Below are 17,473 nucleotides of genomic sequence, written 5' to 3' on the forward strand. Positions count from 1 at the left end.
TCACACTTCTTAATTTCAAAAGTTACTACAAAGGTGTAGTAATCAAAACAATATGGTACTGTCATAGGACAGACATATAGACCAATGGAAGCTAATAGAGAGCCTAGAAATAAACCCTGAATATACGGTCAAACGCTTTTTAACAAAGGTGCTAAGACCATTCAATGAGGAAAAGACAGTCTTTTTAACAAACAGTGCTGGGAAAACTGTATATCCACATGCAAAAGAATGAAGTTGGACCTTACTTTACATCATATACAAAAATCAGCTCAAGCTCTCTCTGCCAGCCGTTCAAGATGCCAAAGGGAAAGAAGGCCCAGGGGAAGAAGGTGGCCCCGGCCCCTGCTGCCGTGACGAAGCAGCAGGCCAAGAAGGTGGTCAATCCCCTGTTTGAAAAAAGGCCCAAGAATTTTGGCATTGGACAGGACATCCAGCCCAAAAGGGACCTCACCCACTTCATCAAACGGCCCTGCTATATCCAGCTGCAGTGGCAAATCCTCTATAAGCAGCTGAAAGTGCCTCCTGCTTTTAACCAATTCACCCAGGCCTTGGACCGCCAAACAGCTACTCACCTGCTTAAGCTGGCCCACAAGTACAGACCAGAGATGAAGCAAGAGAAGAAGCAGAGGTTGCTGGCCTGAGCTGAGAAGATAGCTGAGGGCAAAGGGGATGTCCCCACCAAGAGACCACCTGTCCTTCAAGCAGGGGTTAATACTGTCCCCACCTTGGTGGAGAAAAAGAAGACTCAGCTGGTGGTGATTGTACATGACGTGGATCCCATTGAGCTGGTGGTCTTCCTGCCTGCCCTGTACTGTGAGATGGGGGATCCCTACTGCATCATCAAGGGGATGGCCAGGCTGGGACATGTGGTCCACAGGAAGACCTGCACCACCATTGCCTTCACACAAGTCAACTCGGAAGACAAAGGGGCTCTGGCTAAGCTAGTGGAAGCCATCAGGACTGATTACGATGATGATATGACAACATCTGCCATCACTGAGGAAGCAACACCCTTGTTCCAAAATCAGGGGCTCACATTGCCAAGGTGGAAAAGGCAAAGGCCAAAGAGCTGCCTACCAAACTGGCCAGGTGAGTGTACACTATTGAGTTTTCTGTACATAAAAGTAATAAAAATTCTTTGGCCAAAAATAAACCCAGACAAACAAAGAAAAATTAGCTCAAATGGGAATTCCCCAGAGGTCCAGTGGTTAGGACACAGCGCTCTCACTGTGGGGTCCTGGGTTCAACCCCTGGTCAGGGAACTAAGATCCTGCAAGCCACGCGGCACAGCCAAATAAAATAAAATAGTATATATGAGCTATGTATTATATGCACACACACAGAAACTATAAACTTCTTGAGATTTGGAGCTGTATCTCACCCCAGACATTTTTTCCCACAGGTCTAGTACACCATAGTCTTGTCCCACAGGAAGTTTTCAGTATATATTTTTAATTAAATGAATGAAGGAGAGAGACAGAATACTCTGTTTAATTCTTCCATTACCACCAGCATTATTTTTCTAAAATTCAGAGGCAATCAGGCCATTTTTGGCTCAGAATTCTTGCATGACTTCCCTCCCAGTGCCTCCGGAGTCGAGTGTGGGCTCGTTACCTGGCAGGCAACCTCCCTCCCTCTGCCCTCTGCCATCCTCTCCACCTCATCCTCACCATGGTACAATGGAGGGAATGGCTTTGGCCTTTGTGCACTTGGTAAAATAGGGGCAATAGACACCACCTCAAGGATTGCTGAAATGATTAAATGAGGTGACATCTGAAAATGTCTGGCATATACTTGAGACCAGTCAATTCGTGCTGGTTTCTTTTTCTCCCTCCTTCACCCTGCTCTTCAGCCACATTGTAGTTTTTGCTGTCTCAGAGCACACACATAGTTTCACTCCTCCAAGTTTTTGCTTATCCTTTTCCCACTGCTTCACATATGTCCTCCTGATCACTCTATAAAAATTTAATGAACACTTCAAGACATATCTCAAAGTGCATTTACTCAGTGAAAGTTTTCTGACTCCCCCAGCAGATTTAAAATTGTCTGGGGGCTTCCCTGGTGGCACAGTGGTTAAGAGTCTGCCTGCCAATGCAGGGGATATCGGTTCGAGCCCTGGTCCGGGAGGATCTCACATGCCGCGGAGCAACTAAGCCTGTGCGCCACAACTACTGAGCCTGTGTGCCACAACTACTGAAGCCCGCGTGCCTAGAGCCCATGCTCTGCAACAAGAGAAGCCACGGCAATGAGAAGCTGGTGCACCTCAATGAAGAGTGGCCCCTGCTCCCCGCAAATAGAGAAAGCCCGCGCACATCAACGAAGACCCAACGCAGCCAATAAATAAATAAATAAAATAAATTCATGTATTAAAAAAAAAGCTGTCTGGGAGGAAGAAAAGCTTACCTCTACCCGTCTAGGTTCTTCTGGCTGGTCTAAGAATGAAATTGGTGTAAGACTGATGAACAGGAGAAAATCAAATTTTAATCTGTGCATATGGAAACCCTACATACATGAGAGGTTCAGAGACAGAAAGATAAAATGAGACATATATGCCATCCTGAGCTAAGGAATGGGATTGGGGCCTGGAATTTCCAAGGACAGGAAGGCAATTTCAGGATGATAAGAAGAAGAGCAGATGGCTGGGAATTAGATGTTTACTCTGCCATATAGATGGCGCTGCTTAGATAAAATTTATTTCTGGTAATAACTTTTTCTGGGAAAAATCCTCAATTTTAATTCTTCCAGGTAGTTAAGGGAGGGTCAGTAGTTTCTCTTGAGCCTACAGGGTCTCCATTGCCTTTAGCACAAAATAATCCACATGCCAAATTACACACCTTAGGGAGGCCTGTTCTTAACCCTTACAATCCTTTTTAAAGCTTTCATGTAATTTTATAAGTTTCTTAAAAGTTTTCTTTTTTTTAAATTCATTCATTCATTCATTCACTTATTTATTTATTTTTGGCTGCATTGGGTCTGTGTTGCTGAGCGCAGGCTTTCTCTAGTTGCAGCGAGCGAGGGCTACTCTTTGTTGCGGTGCGCAGGCTTCTCCTTGCAGTGGCTTCTCTTGTTGCCGAGCACGGGCTCTAGGCCTGCAGGCTTCAGTAGTTGTGGAGCGTGGTCTCAGTAGTTGTGGCTCGTGGGCTCTAGAGCTCAGGCTCAGTAGCTGTGGTGCATGGGCTTAGTTGCTCCGCGGCATGTGGGATCTTCCTGGACCAGGGCTCGAAGCCGTGTCCCCTGCATTGGCAGGCAGATTCTTAACCACTGCGCCACCAGGGAAGCCCCAGTTTCTTAAAAGTTTTCTAAGAAACTTTCATAGAATTGTCTTGTATTATAATTATTTGTGGGCATATCTTATGGGCATATATGTCTTATCTTCAGAACCCTACACAATATTTATTAAATTGAATTGTTTTTTTTTCTTTATTTTTGGCCGTGCTTCAAGGCTTGTGGGATCTTAGTTCCCTGACCAGGGATTGAACCCTGGGCCCTCAGCAGTGAAAGCATGGAGTCCTAACCACTGGACTGCCAGGGAGTTCCCTTGAATTGAATTTTTTTGATCAGAAAATTTGGGGCTTAGATTTCATAAATGAAATACATCATAAAGTCTTTCCAAGTACAGTCTCCCTATAAATAGCTTCTCTCTTTATGTGATAACATCCATCCTGGCAATTTAGCACCCTTGCCACCCACAGCTCTCTGGAAGATATAGCTACACAAGACAGTGTAAGATAATGTGACTTCTAGGGATGGGCGGTGGAGGTGATTGGGGTGGGGAAACGCACAGCTGATTGGACCAGGGGTGAGCACACACCTGACCCAGCAAGAACCAATCATTTGCTCAGAAATGACTTGTGTGGCCCAGGTTTTCTCAGAAGAGCTAGTTCCTTCCTCTCTGAAGGACTTCAGTGTGTGTTGTCAGTTGAGGGTGGGTCCTGGAGCTTACCGGCCATGGTGTAAGTCCAGGAGGAACAGCCAGGCTGTGCCTCTGGCAGAGTGAAGGAGCAGAGAAAGGAAGGCAAAATGGAGGAAAAGCGGAAGCTGGCGCAGAAGCAATGACAGAGAGACACAGGGAAGAGTCACCCTGCTCCTGAGGGCTCCCCAGTTCTCTGGCCAATTTGAATGGAGCCCAGCAACACTTGGTTTTCTGTCCTTGGATCCTGTGAGATCTCTGTGTACTCTCAGTAAGTACCCCGTTTTACCTCAGTTGGACTGATGTTTCTTACAGTCACGCACATCCGGGCTACAAAAAGGAAACTATTTTGCTCAATCAACTCCAGCATGTAATGTGTCCAGTCACCTGAATTTATATCTCATCTTTGTCCCTCCTTTACTAGCTAATGATGACTTTCGGCAAAATTTTTGCTCACTCCATGTCTCATTTCTTTAATAGGTAAAATGGAATAATTTCATATCATGTTTTACCGCTTACCAATTACTTTCCATACATTATGTCACATGAATTTTTAAAAAAGTTCTTACAGGGCTTCCCTGGCGGTGCAGTGGTTGGGGGTCCACCTGCCGATGCAGGGGACGCGGGTTCATGCCCCGGTCTGGAAGGATCCCACATGCCGCGGAGCAGCTGGGCCCGTGAGCCATGGCCACTGAGCCTGCGCGTCCGGAGCCTGTGCTCCGCAACGGGAGAGGCCACAGCAGTGAGAGGCCCGCATACCAGGAAAAAAAAAAAAAAAAGTTCTTAGAATACGGCAAAGAATTTTTATTCATATTTTACAGACTTCCCAAGATCTAAATATACTCAGGTCACCGTCAGCCTACCTCAGAGAATATAAATATTTTTTTAAAAGGATAATAAATTGTAGCTTGAATGAATGAATGAATGAATACACTCTAAGATCTCTTCCATGAGAATTTTTGTTGAAAAACTTTCAAGTCATTAGAGGTAACTGACTTCATATTCTATTTATATAAGTCCTGTTTCAAAATATATTGATACTGAGTTCAATAGTAGGACCACTAGATTGAAGACCTCTGGTTATTATAAAGTGCTATATTTCTAAAACTATGCATAATATTCCTGCCTGTGGCATGTGCTTCATGAAGGATTCCAGTTACCATCTGGAAGTTTAATTTCAAGGCTACAGGCTTAAGACCTTACCTAGACCTGTGAGCAATACCTGGTACTTTCCCACGTTAAAAATATGCTATCTTGGGTCACAAAGAACTTTCAGTACTAGCATGATGCCACACAGTCCTGTTCCCCAGAACTTGCTCATGGTGTCCCCAAGGCCACTGACACAACCTGACCAGATCCCACCACAGGCAACTTTCTTCCTCTCCTTCCTACCTGCCAGGGCTGCCTGACAGGCTGATTCTGCTCAGAGCTCGCAGCCCACACATGGCTTAGGGGGAGGCTGATCGTGCTGCTCCCCCGAGCTGCCCTGCACTGTTTCACACAGAGTCCTGCTGAGTCACCACCTTCTCCTCCCAGCTGCCGCCATCAGACCACATGGCTTCTTTCTCATTTCAGCCCGAAAGAGAAGAGTACCTTATGCAAACTAGGCGCGAGCACAAAAACGCAACCCCCTTCCTCCCTCACACCAAAAAGCACGTCCTTATATGATGTAGGGATTAACCAACACAGCGTGTTATAATTGCACCCACCTGAAAAAGAGACGGAAGGAGAAACCAGGTTTGGGGTTGGTTCACTGCTGAAAGAGCTGACCCTCAGTTGGACCTGTTCAATACAGCTCCAAGAGAAGCACCAAGTGTGTGTGTTGGAAGAGATCCTAACTTTCAGCTCTTTTGCTATAATGCTGATAGCTCCCATTATAGTCATATGTAATAATGTAACATTGACATCATATGCTATGTTAATTCCTGTATGTACACTCTGTACACAATAGAATGCATGTAAAGCCTTTAACATAGTGCCTGTCACAAATAAGTGTTCAATGAATGACAGATATAGAAGTAGTGGTAGTATATTATGTTATTATATTGCATAATATATTATTATTGCAGTACTAGTAGTAGTATCTTATTTATCCCACCCCCAAATCTTTGCTGAGCTTTTGCTTATCCATCGGTCTTCCCTTCAAGAAACATCTACTGAGCATGTTCTACGGACAGAGCACTGTGTTAGGCCCTGGGGGCACACAGAAGGGTAGGCCTGGGCTCTTTCAGGCATGGGTTCCAATCTACCTTAACCACTATCTTTCTGGGTGGTGTTGGGCATGTCCTTAAGCTTTCTGAGATTAAATTTATTCAACTGTTGGGCTTCCCTGGTGGCACAGTGGTTGAGAGTCTGCCTGCCGATGCAGGGGACACGGGTTTGTGCCCCGGTCCGGGAGGATCCCACATGCCGCGGAGCGGCTGGGCCCGTGAGCCATGGCCGCTGAGCCTGCGCGTCCAGAGCCTGTGCTCCGCAATAGGAGAGGCCACAACAGTGAGAGGCCCGCATACCGCAATAAAAAAATTTAAAAAGAAATTTATTCAACTGTTAAATGAGTACAATAATTTCTGTGTCATAGGATTCTTGATCGGATTAGAAGCACATGCAAAGGACTTAGCCCAGCACATCACTCATACAAGGAGAAACTCTTAATATAATCTTAGCATCATTTAACATGGAATTTTTATATGTCACTCTTAAAAAAGAATCCTGGGATTTCCCTGGTGGTCCAGTGGTTAAGACTCTGTGCTCCCAAGGCAGGGGGCCTGGGTTCAATCCCTGGTCAGGGAACTAGATCCCTCATGCCACAACTAAAAAAATCCTGCATGCCACAACTAAGACCCGGCGCAGCCAAATAAATAAATAAATAAATATATATAAATTTAAAAAAAAGAACCCTAGGAGAGAAGTCCTTTTCAAGCTCCTGCAGGGATCACTAGTAGAACCTGGGACTCAAACCCTAGTCTACCTGCAGGCCACATAATGAGCCAATGCGATTCTGAGTTTGAAATCAGGATTTTCTCTTAGACACCTTGGTATATCTAAATTCCACATGTCTCCTGGACAGATGAAGCATCGATATACATGGAAAGGAGATTTTTAAAAATAGAGGAATCTAACTCAAGCATAAATTCAAATTTTTTAGAAATCTTCAGACATCTGATATGACATGAAGTTACATACCGCGGCATCCCTGTTCTGTGATGTTTCTGATGAAAAAGGAAGAAATGTGAAGCTGTAGAGGCAAACAAACCTCAAAAACCCTCCGGGAAAGAGATGTTTCTTTGTCGATGACCATCTGGACCTCACGGTTTTGGAAACCTTGAACAGAATCCGTTTGCAAGGAGGCAACCCTTGCTCCTACCGCATCCCCCCTACACACTTAACTGTAGCTTATATCCTGAGAACGTTAAAGTCTTCACATCTGAAAGATTTGCAGTCCCAGTGAAAACTAAAATCAAAACTGATTTGGGGAAAAACAGTAATTTTCTGACCTCTTTGTACTCACTCTTCAGAGCATTTTTTATGCTTGTTTATTTTGGTAATGTCTCTTGGTTATGTGTTTTTCTTGCTTCGGTTTCATATAAGAAATATTCCATCTGTGTATTCATTTTCTGGATTTATTCCCTAGAATTTTAAGTAAAAGATAGCTTAGGGCAGTGTTTCTCAAACATGTTTTCTCTTCAATCCATAGTAAGAAATATATTTTACATTTTAACCCAAATACACATGTATTTACAAATATCTAAAAGTTTCATGAACTAATATCCATACCATGAGGTATGCACTATGATCTTTTTATTCTATCTTGTGTATAAAAAGTTGAATTACAGGTCCAGGAGGAGTGGGGGAGAGATGAATAGGCGGAGCACAGGACATCTCTAGGGCAGCAAGACTGTTCTGTATGATATGGTAATGATGGACACATGACATTATGCATCTGTCAAAACCCATAGAATATCACGAACAGTGAACCCTAACATAAACAATGGACTTTAGTTAATAATCGTGTATCAATATCAGTTGATCAATTAAAAATGTCCTTTCTGTGCAATTTTTGTGTTAACCTAAAACTGCTCTAAAAAATGAAATCTATTAAAAAGTATCTTAAAAAATAAAAATAAAAGTTGGTTGTAATTTATAAAATTAATTTTACTACCTGTTGGCGGCTTCTTTTCCACAATTTAAAAACTTGTGACCTGTAGGAAGTGCCCTGGCCTTCTAACCAGCTCTGTTGCTCCATGGAGCCTGGCCTTAGACAAGCCGCATGATATTGTGTCAACTTTCCCATCTGAGAAATGGGGTTTTTTTGATCAGAAAAATGCCAAGATCCTTTCCAGCCCCCAAATTTAAGTATTAATTCTAAGAATCTTAGAATGAAAGAGAAATCATTGTAAATTACATCTACATTATTTAGGTCAACGCTGTTTTTATAGGCATCTCATGGGCACTGTTATTTTGTCTATTTAAAATAAATAAATGAAAAGTAATGGTTCCCAAACAAACTATATAATTGCATTTTTCTCCGGGCTCCTGATTCAAGATCCTTGTGGGAGAAGCAAATAAAGAGCATTTAGAGAAGATGCACATGGCACTCCTAGTGTGGGTGTTTGTCTGCCCTTCTTCCATGGCCTGGTGAGAGTTCACCTGAACTCGGTTCTCACTGTTTGCCCCGCTCAGTGTTTGCTGGGAGCCTACTGGAGCCAGGCCCAGTGCTGGGGGTGAGTGCAGTGCTGTCCCACCTCTTGTAGCTTGGGTCAGGAAATGGAAATCAGGCTACTTCACTCCAGATCTTTCTTGCTTTCCCTACCCCAGGACCACTATGCAGAAGACAGCAATCTGGGAAGGATGCACGTAAGCTCTGGCTCAGGCTGACCTGGGGTGAATCTCAGTGCTCAATGCTGCTTCTCAAAGCTGTTGAACCTCAGGTAAGTTATCTGACAACTCCCCTCAGTGTTCTCAAGTGAAAATGGGGTAATAATATCCCACCTCACAGGACTTTCTGAGGATGAAAGAGGGAATGGAGCTGTCATCTTGGTCCTACACAGTGCTGCAAAGCAGATGAAGGTGCCCTTGGAACACCCTTCCCATTTTTCATATTTGCTTTGCCCCCTCTCTACCTCACCCCTACTTTCTGCAGCCAACAATGTTATAGACGCTTCCCAAACATGTAGTGCTTCCTCTCACCCATTCAATTTATTTGCCTTATTTTCTAAGAAAGGATGACCCTAAGCAAGTTGTGGAACAAATCACCTGTGTGTTTCCCCTCCCATGACAAGAAGTTACTGTAGGGGAACCCAACTGGCATTGAACGTCAGAGGCAGCCTAGAGAAGGAAAAGTCCATCACAGTAAGAGGGCAACACTCTGGGAGGTTCAGTTGCAGTCTTCCCGCTCTGTTTTAGTGGGACTGCTTTTAGGTTGATTGCACAGCAAATAATAACAATAGCATCTAGGTTATTTAATGAAAGTCTATAATTTGCTGGGCATGTGCTAAACAGTTTGCATAAATATCTCCAGGCCTCACAACCACCATGAAAGGCTGGGTTTTCCTTGGTGTCCCTTGAGCCTCTCCATAAAGCAGCAACATGAGCTTGAATTCTAGGTCTATTTCCCTGAGATCAGGGAAGCCCAACCTGACAGTGGGGTGTGGGCATGGAGGAGGGGGAGGAACGATTGCCTTAATAACAATCACAGAAATCCCTCAAGAATAGTTACCAGGGTGAGGGTACCAGCCAAGGGAACACCCGGGAAAGAGCAGCCCCAGCAGGGAGGGGGCCACCCTTACTGGTGATTGGAGTCCAGCAATCCCACTGATTGGAGGTGGTGAGCCAAGCCCGTGTCGGGCCTCGCTGACGCATGGCTGGGCTGAAGAAAGAACTCATTGAATTGTTCATGGAAAAGAGTGGTGCCTGAGAGGCCAGAGCTGGAGAATAAGGCTGCCTCAAGCACAGGGCTTGGCAGGACACCAGGGTGAAAGGTACAGCGAAGGCCTCCCAAAATCAGTTCTTGGAGCAGGGTTTTGCATCACAAGCTGGCCACTGAGGGGAAAGATGGGCACTCGCAGGTTTTGCCTGTGTGTTGAGGTTCACTGCTGACATCAGATGTGTCTGAGCTGCGGCTCCGCCTTCGCATGAAAGGGGACACCTGGACCTGCCTGAGCAGGAGGTGCCTGAAGCTGGACAAGTCAGGCTATGCCCTGGGGCTTTGTCAGCGGGCCCTGGCTTCTTGCTTCCTAGAATCTACCTGCACAATCAGGAGCGAGAGGCCTTGATGGCCATAACTTGGGTCTAATTCTGGTATGCCAGCTGAACGAACAAGGTCACAATGATAAAACATTATTTACTGTGTGCAAACACTGCCCTAAGCACTTTGTGTCTCTTACCTCACTTACTCTTCTTCTTTTTTTTTAAATAAAATTTATTTATTTAGTTTTGGCTGCTTTGGTTCTTTGTTGCTGCACGCAGGTTTTCTCTAGTTGCGGTGAGCGGGGGCTACTCTTCGTTGCGGTGTGTGGACTTCTCATTGCAGTGGCTTCTCTTGTTGCGGAGCACGGGCTCTAGGTACTCAGGCTTCAGTAGTTGTGGCTCGCAGGCTCTAGAGTGCAGGCTCAGTAGTTGTGGCACACGGGCTCAGTAGTTGTGGTGTGCAGGCTCAGTAGTTGTGGTGCACGGGCTTAGTTGCTCTGCAACATGTGGGAATCTTCCCAGACCAGGGCTCGAACCTGTGTCCCCTGCGTTGGCAGGCAGATTCTTAACCACTGTGCCGCCAGGGAAGCCCCCCTCACTTACTCTTTGAAACAACTCTGGGTACTATTATAATCCCCCTTCTGCAGATGAGGAGACTGAGGCAAGGGATAGTTAGGTAGTTTGCCCAAGGTCATACTGCCAGGTACTGATGGAGTCAGGATTTGAACCTGGCTGTGTGACTCTAGGAACAGAGCGTTGGGCCGCTTTCTTACCCTGCCTCTGATTCTCCAGAATTGTAAAATGGGCTAAACAGAATGCTTCCTTCCTAGTGTGTGGCGATAGTCAAATGGGATAACCTGGGTAGCAGCATGGGCACGGTGCCTGCACGCAAAACAGTGTGAGCTGCTGTTGGTGTGATTTATCATAGCCCTCTGCGGCCTTGCTACTCTTTCTATTTCTTCTCAGATAATTTTTTTTTTTTTTTTTTTTGCAGTACACGGGCCTCTCACTGTTGTGGCCTCTTCCGTTGCGGAGTACAGGCTCCGGACGCGCAGGCTCAGCGGTCATGGCTCACAGGCCTAGCTGCTCTGCAGCATGTGGGATCTTCCCGGACTGGGGCACGAACCCGTGTCCCCTGCATCGGCAGGCAGACTCTCAACCACTGCGCCACCAGGGAAGCCCTCAGATAATTTTTTGATTAAGCTTCATGAAACTTTCAGCTTCTTGGATTGGGACACAGTGTCTATTTGGCATGCGTGGAGGGGCTGGGCAGCAAAGTTTAAAAACCCTGTGGGGTAAGTGGGGATTCTGTGCTTACCTGAACAGTATTCCAAGAATCCTTCAAGGATGGAAGTTCAAGCTTAGTCCTCTGAGCAAAAAGTTTAGAGAAGTTCTTCTCCGCCTTTGTTTAACTGTAAAAAAAAAAAAAAAAATTCTCCATAGTAATAAAAACAAACCTCCTGGCTTTGTTTTGTTTTTTGTGGCTCCCAGCACTCACAGAAAAAGAAAACAGATAAATTAAAACCACTTTTGTCCAAGGTTCCCATAGGTAAGAGGAGGAAAGCTTTCTCCTTCTTGGGTAGGGGGAGATACGTGGAGGCGAGGGAGGGCTTTCACACCATTCTGGTGCCTCCCCTCCAGTGCCAAAGCTGAGGCAGAATGAGTGACTCAGGAAAAGCCCCAGGGAAATTCTAGGTCTTGCTTCCCTGCATGCCAGGAGGATTCTTGAGTCTCCCCTCAAGGCAGGGAGCCCCTCAGATGCAGCCCAGCCCCTCTATGGAGAGAAGTTTCTACTCACCCACCTCTTAAAGAAGGTACCTGTCGATGAGAAATTAATCAGTCGATCTAAGAAAGAAATGGAAAACTTGACTGGAGCCAAATTTGAGGATTATAACACGGGAAGAGCACATCAGAAAGCTCTGAGAACTGTTCCACCGGTTAGAAGTCAAGGCACAGTTATATAAGTTTTTTGAGACAGAGGGCTGTACATAAATGACGTATCATTGACAGTTTACATAATCCAGATCTAAGCGTCATTGTGGTGGGTCATGTGACCCCTTATAAGATCAAGAAAGAATGTTATCTTTTAAGGAGTTGTCTTGTTGTTGCTCTTTATGGCTGAGCAGGTATCGCTGCTCACGGGGGAGGTCTGGTTGAAGTATAATGCAGATACACAATGCACAGTGAGAGGAGACGGGAGGCCAAAGGGCAGAGATGAATTTTTTTTTTTGCCTCACCGCGTGGCATGCGGGATCACAGTTCCCCCACCAGGGATTGAACCCATGGCCCCTGCAGTGGACTCGCAGAGTCCTATCCACTGGACCGACAGGAAATTCCCCAGAGAAGAATTTTTATGTTTAGAGTTTTCTTGTCTTGCCTTAAAATATTAATGTTATTTCACATGCCTAAGGACTCGTGGATGGGGAGATTCTGGATTCCTTTTTTTGTTCCTTTTCCAGTTCTCTTGGGCTCAGCTGTGTGCTGCCTGGTCCTTAGGGACCTGCCAGCCCAGGGCCCTTGTATACTCATGCTTATCCATAGTGTTGTAACTGCTCCAGTCCTGATGTCAGCACGCTAGGTCACTCCAGGTCCTGCTGGACCACTGTGGGAGGAACAGAGCAGAGAGGCCTGGGTCAAATGGGCTGCTTCCTAGGTTGCCCCAAGAGACCTGCAGAGAGCTGGTGGGCTTGAGGATTAAAGACATGAAAAGAGTCATAAGCCAGTGGCTCAGATTTCTCTTGCTGTTCCCATAGAGAGGCATTGGCTGATAGAAAATACTGTGCAAAATTGGAAGCTGTGGCAATGTTTGTATGTCCAACCATCTTCACGTCCATATCCGATCTCTGCAATTGCCTGATAGGGATGATTTGCCAGCCTCCAAAAATGTCTGTGGAGGGGAGCAAAGGAGAAGGCACTAAGGAAAGACGAGGGAAAGGGGAAGAGGGGAAACCGATATCAAGGGCGCTTAGGAGATTTTTCAGGGAAGGTTAACCGGAAGCAAAAAAAAAAAAAAAAGTCACAAGTTCTGTTTTTAGAGGATATAATACACCTGTGTATATAATCACAGCCCCGCTTAGAAATGCCACAGGGAAGTTTCCTTTTCCTCTGCCTCCTCCCATGCAACAGAAAGCTCCAGTTTGGATTTGACACAGGAAGTGTGATGTAGTGCACACGGCCACGTTACACCAACTTTCATGAAACCGGGAGGCCAGAACTTGATGCTTCCTGGTGGGAAGGACCTCTGGGGACTCTTGGGCTCCAAGGGGACTCCAGGAAGAATGATCTGGTTCACTTGTAACAAGTGGAGAGTGGCCAGTTCTGAAAGCTTGCTTTCGGCAAAGAAAAGCTGGATTTGGCTGAGCGATAAGCATGGGCACCTTTGACCCTTTTGTGCTAGGCAAAAAGGGAGGAGGTTGACCTCAAAGAGATAGTGTTTTCCTTTGAGCTAGAGGATCCAAGCTCTATTTTGTTCCTGCCTGGAAGACAAGTAGAGCTCATTCCAGTGCTGTCAAAGGTCACCAAATACCAGCACCCCTCGTCAGAGTAGCCGTGCTCAGTGTGGGCCAAAGACACCTGGGTTGGTGGTGGTGGAGTTTGTTCTGTTTTGCTCTGCAAGAGTGGGTACAACAGTCAGTTAAGGTCTGGTTCCCCTGGTGCCAAAAACCAAATCCCAGTACCTCCAGCTTCTGGCTCAGCTGTCCCCAGCCCTCGCAAGTAATCCAGCTGGAACGTGGAGAACAGAAGGGGACCGGATCTGCCCCTTCCTGTGGGTGGGTTCCTTTAGAGTTCTTGCCCAGGTCAGCGCATTCCCGCTGCCAGAAACGGAGCCCAGTGTTGGGGCCCCAACTCAAATTACTTCACAAGACAGCAGCAATTAGTTGCCTGGGGCCAATGGCTCCCCACAATCTGCACTGCTGAAGTAGTCTGTCACAAACTGATTTGTAATTCCAAATGTACCTGTGCCCCACCCAGATGTCAACACCTTCGTAATTACCCTAATCCTAAAACCTGGTGCCTGGCCGAAAGGAAGGAGGAGGAGTGGGGATTCAAAAGAGCAGCTGCAGGGCCTAGATGTGCCATCCAACGCCTGCTGAGAAGAGCTCGCATTTATCCAGCACTCACTGCCAGGTATGCACTGAACACTTCTTTATTTCCTGTAACCCTCACCACAGTGCTGGAAGGTGCCGGTGATTCCCATCTTGCTGATGGGGAAACTAAGGCTCTGAGAGATGGAGTCGTTTGCCACGTGGCCAGTAGGAACTCACATGGCCAGTAGGAACTGAAAGCAACTTTGAACTCTCACCTGATTCTCGAGCCCTGAGCTTTGCAGCATCAGGGTGCACTGCTGCTTCAGGCCGATAGATTTAACAAGGGTGGGTGTCAGGAGATGCCAGTTGAGCCAGGAAGGCAGTCATTGCCAAAGTGTCAAAACCAGGAGGGGTCTGAGACCTGAGAAGTGGCAGCCCAGTAGCTGGAAAGCAGGGGGCCAAGCGGAGGTGTTCCTGGGACACTAAGTGGAGGCAAGAAGGTCAGACCCCCTGCCCGTTGAGGAGCATAAAACGCAGCACCCTTGGCCACTGCCTTATGCTAACCCAGTTTGGAAGTGGCAGAGGTGTGGAGAGCCAGGGAAGAGTTTCTGAACTTGTGTTAATGTCATCTCCCAGCTAAAGGCTGGTGGAAACAATGAAGTTGATGTTGCTTAAGTCATGCAAATATAAACTGGTCTTCTTCCAAGATGTTCTGTTTTGTTTGGTTTGTTTTGTTTTTTTGTGGTACGCGGGCCTCTCACTGTTGTGGCCTCTCCCGCTGCGGAGCACAGGCTCCGGACACGCAGGCTCAGCGGCCATGGCTCACGGGCCCAGCCGCTCCGCGGCATGTGGGATCTTCCCGGACCAGGGCACGAACCCGTGTCCCCTGCATCGGCAGGCGGACTCTCAACCACTGCGCCACCAAGGAAGCCCCTTCCAAGATGTTTTGAATGGAATGAATGCCCCATCCGGGGTACCTCCCAATACCTAGCCCCTAAAGAGCCCCTGTGAGGCTTCTCTATCCTTCCTAACCTCGGCTTCCTCCCCGTGCCCGGCTGTGCAGGTGTCTCCCTGTAACAGTGAGGGCCAACCTCTCCACTGAGTGCCAGCACCAAGGCGTGGCACCACGCTATCTTCTCCCTCACCGCACAGCCAGACATGCTGCTTGGTGGATCTGGGGTCACCCTCTCCATCTGTCTCTCTTTGATAGTTCCATTTTTCTTCCATTACTGTGCGTTTAGTGGTTGATGAATTCAGAGCATCCCATACATTTTTAAGAGAGTGCTTACCATACACCAGACACTATTCTAAGTCCGGTACATGTATTGACTCTTTTTATCCTCATAAAAGAACGTGAGGTGGTTAGTACCCTAATCTCCATTTTACAGATAATAACACTTGGGGTCCAGAGAGGTTAAGCTACTTGCCCACGTTACACAGCTGATGAATAGCAGAGCCCAGGTAAGAATCTAGGCCGCCTGAGCCCAGTACCCACACTCTTAGCTGCTCTGCCATAGTGATTCTGGACTGAGTCAGGGTATCCATTCAAGCATCTCTTCCCGGGCATGCCAGACCTATTCGTGGCTGGGTTGCTGCTGCCGTAACTGGCTCTGGGCTAGAACACTGACATTATATCAAGTTCCCAGGTGAGGACGATGTTCTTGTCGGTGGTCAAGGAATATGTCACAGAGTGTTGTGGATGCTCTGCAGAGGGTGGCGCTGAGTGATTCACCTTCCCTGGGACACCCTCTTCTCTCGCTTTGTACCTGGGCACTGTGACTCAGTTTCTGATGTCATCGGGGGTGAGTCCCAGACCCCTCTGGCAGCATCATCACCTGTTCGTAGAACGTGCAGTCAGACATGCGGGACGGGTGCAGAGCAGACATTCACAGGAGGAGCAACGTTTAGGGTCACTCACAGGGAAGTGCCCATTCCAGAGCTTAAGAGGAACCTCGGAGGGAGGGAAGATAATAATAACTAATGCTTAGTAAGCCCTCACCACGTGCCATCCCTGGTCTAAGCACATTCCAGAAACTTTGTCATTTAATCCTCACCTTGGCCCTCTGATGTAGATCCTATTCTTATCCCCCTTTGGCAGATGAAAAAAATGAGGCACAGAGATGTGATTTCCCAAGATCACAGGGCTCATAAACAGAGGATCCAGGATTCAAACGCAGCCGGTTTCTTCAAAAACTGAGCTCAAACATGGCGCTACTAGGAATTCCCTGGCAGTTCAGTGGTTACAACTTGGCGCTTTCACTGCCATGGCCTGGGGTTCAATCCCTGGTTGGGGAACCAAGATTCTGCAATCCACACAGTGCAGCCAAAAAAAAAAAATGAAACTACACCTGACATCTGAGCCCTTGTTTTTTTTTTTTTTTTTTTTTTTGCTGTACACGGGCCTCTCACTGCTGTGGCCTCTCCCATTGCAGAGCACAGGCTCCAGACGCACAGGCTCAGCAGCCATGGCTCACGGGCCCAGCCGCTCCGCAGCATATGGGATCTTCCTGGACCGGGGCATGAACCTGTGTCCCCTGTATCAGCAGGCGGACTCTCAACCACTGCACCGCCAGGGAAACCCAAGAGCCCTTGTTCTTAACTGAAACTCTATTTGGGGGAGACAGGGACTTTAGGCTGTCTCACTACCAGCTCCATTGTCCGCCTTGGATGAATGAGGCCCCAGAAACAAAGTGAAAAGAAAGCTTGGCCTAAAATACCTGCATGACTCCTGACTGCGGAACAAGGTCTGAAGGTGAGGCAGGGGAGGGGGGTGCCTCCAGGTGGCAAATTCAGTAAGGGATGTTTCTGACTAGGCTCTAGAAGGAGTCAGAAGAGAGACTTCCCAGTCAACATCCATGGCAGCAGGGGCACAGGGAGGGAGAACCCAGGTTGTTCCCTTGACCCTCTGAGTCCCTAAAACAAGACTGCAGCTCTGGGCATCCTTCCCCTTCCACCCTGACCTTGCTGAGCCCTCATTCTTGCCACCTGTTGCTGTTGGTTGCTTGCCCCCATTTCTGAGGTGCTGACAGGAGGGAAATGTATTGCCCGGCTGGTAACAGAGCTTTCATTTTAGCATTGGAAAGCCTGGGCATCACCACTTTGATGGCTGCTAAGTATAACATTACTACTTTCTTTTGGATGAAATCTTAAAATTTTGCAAAGATATTTGCAAATCATATATCTGAAAGGGATTAATATCCAGAATGTATAAGGGACTCCTACAACTCAACAAGAAAAAATAAACACCCAATTAAAAAAATGAGCAAAGGATTTGAATAGATATTTCTTCAAAGAAGATATGCAAGGAGCCAATGAGCACATGAAAAGATGCTCAGCATCCCTCGTCGTT

General features: G+C 46.8%; 1 pseudogene across 1 annotated transcript; it reads left to right on the top strand.

Moving 5' to 3' along the window:
* Nucleotides 1-296: 296 nt before the first annotated feature.
* On the top strand, nucleotides 297-10,182 carry LOC307065347 (large ribosomal subunit protein eL8-like; annotated as a pseudogene). Its single transcript has 3 exons — nucleotides 297-1,089; nucleotides 1,585-1,712; nucleotides 9,995-10,182. The product of its transcript is annotated as a large ribosomal subunit protein eL8-like (transcript).
* The last annotated feature ends 7,291 nt before the right edge of the window (nucleotides 10,183-17,473 follow it).

The sequence above is a fragment of the Hyperoodon ampullatus genome (assembly GCF_949752795.1).
Source record: "Hyperoodon ampullatus genome assembly, chromosome: 17".
Classification (NCBI taxonomy): Eukaryota; Metazoa; Chordata; class Mammalia; order Artiodactyla; family Ziphiidae; genus Hyperoodon; species Hyperoodon ampullatus.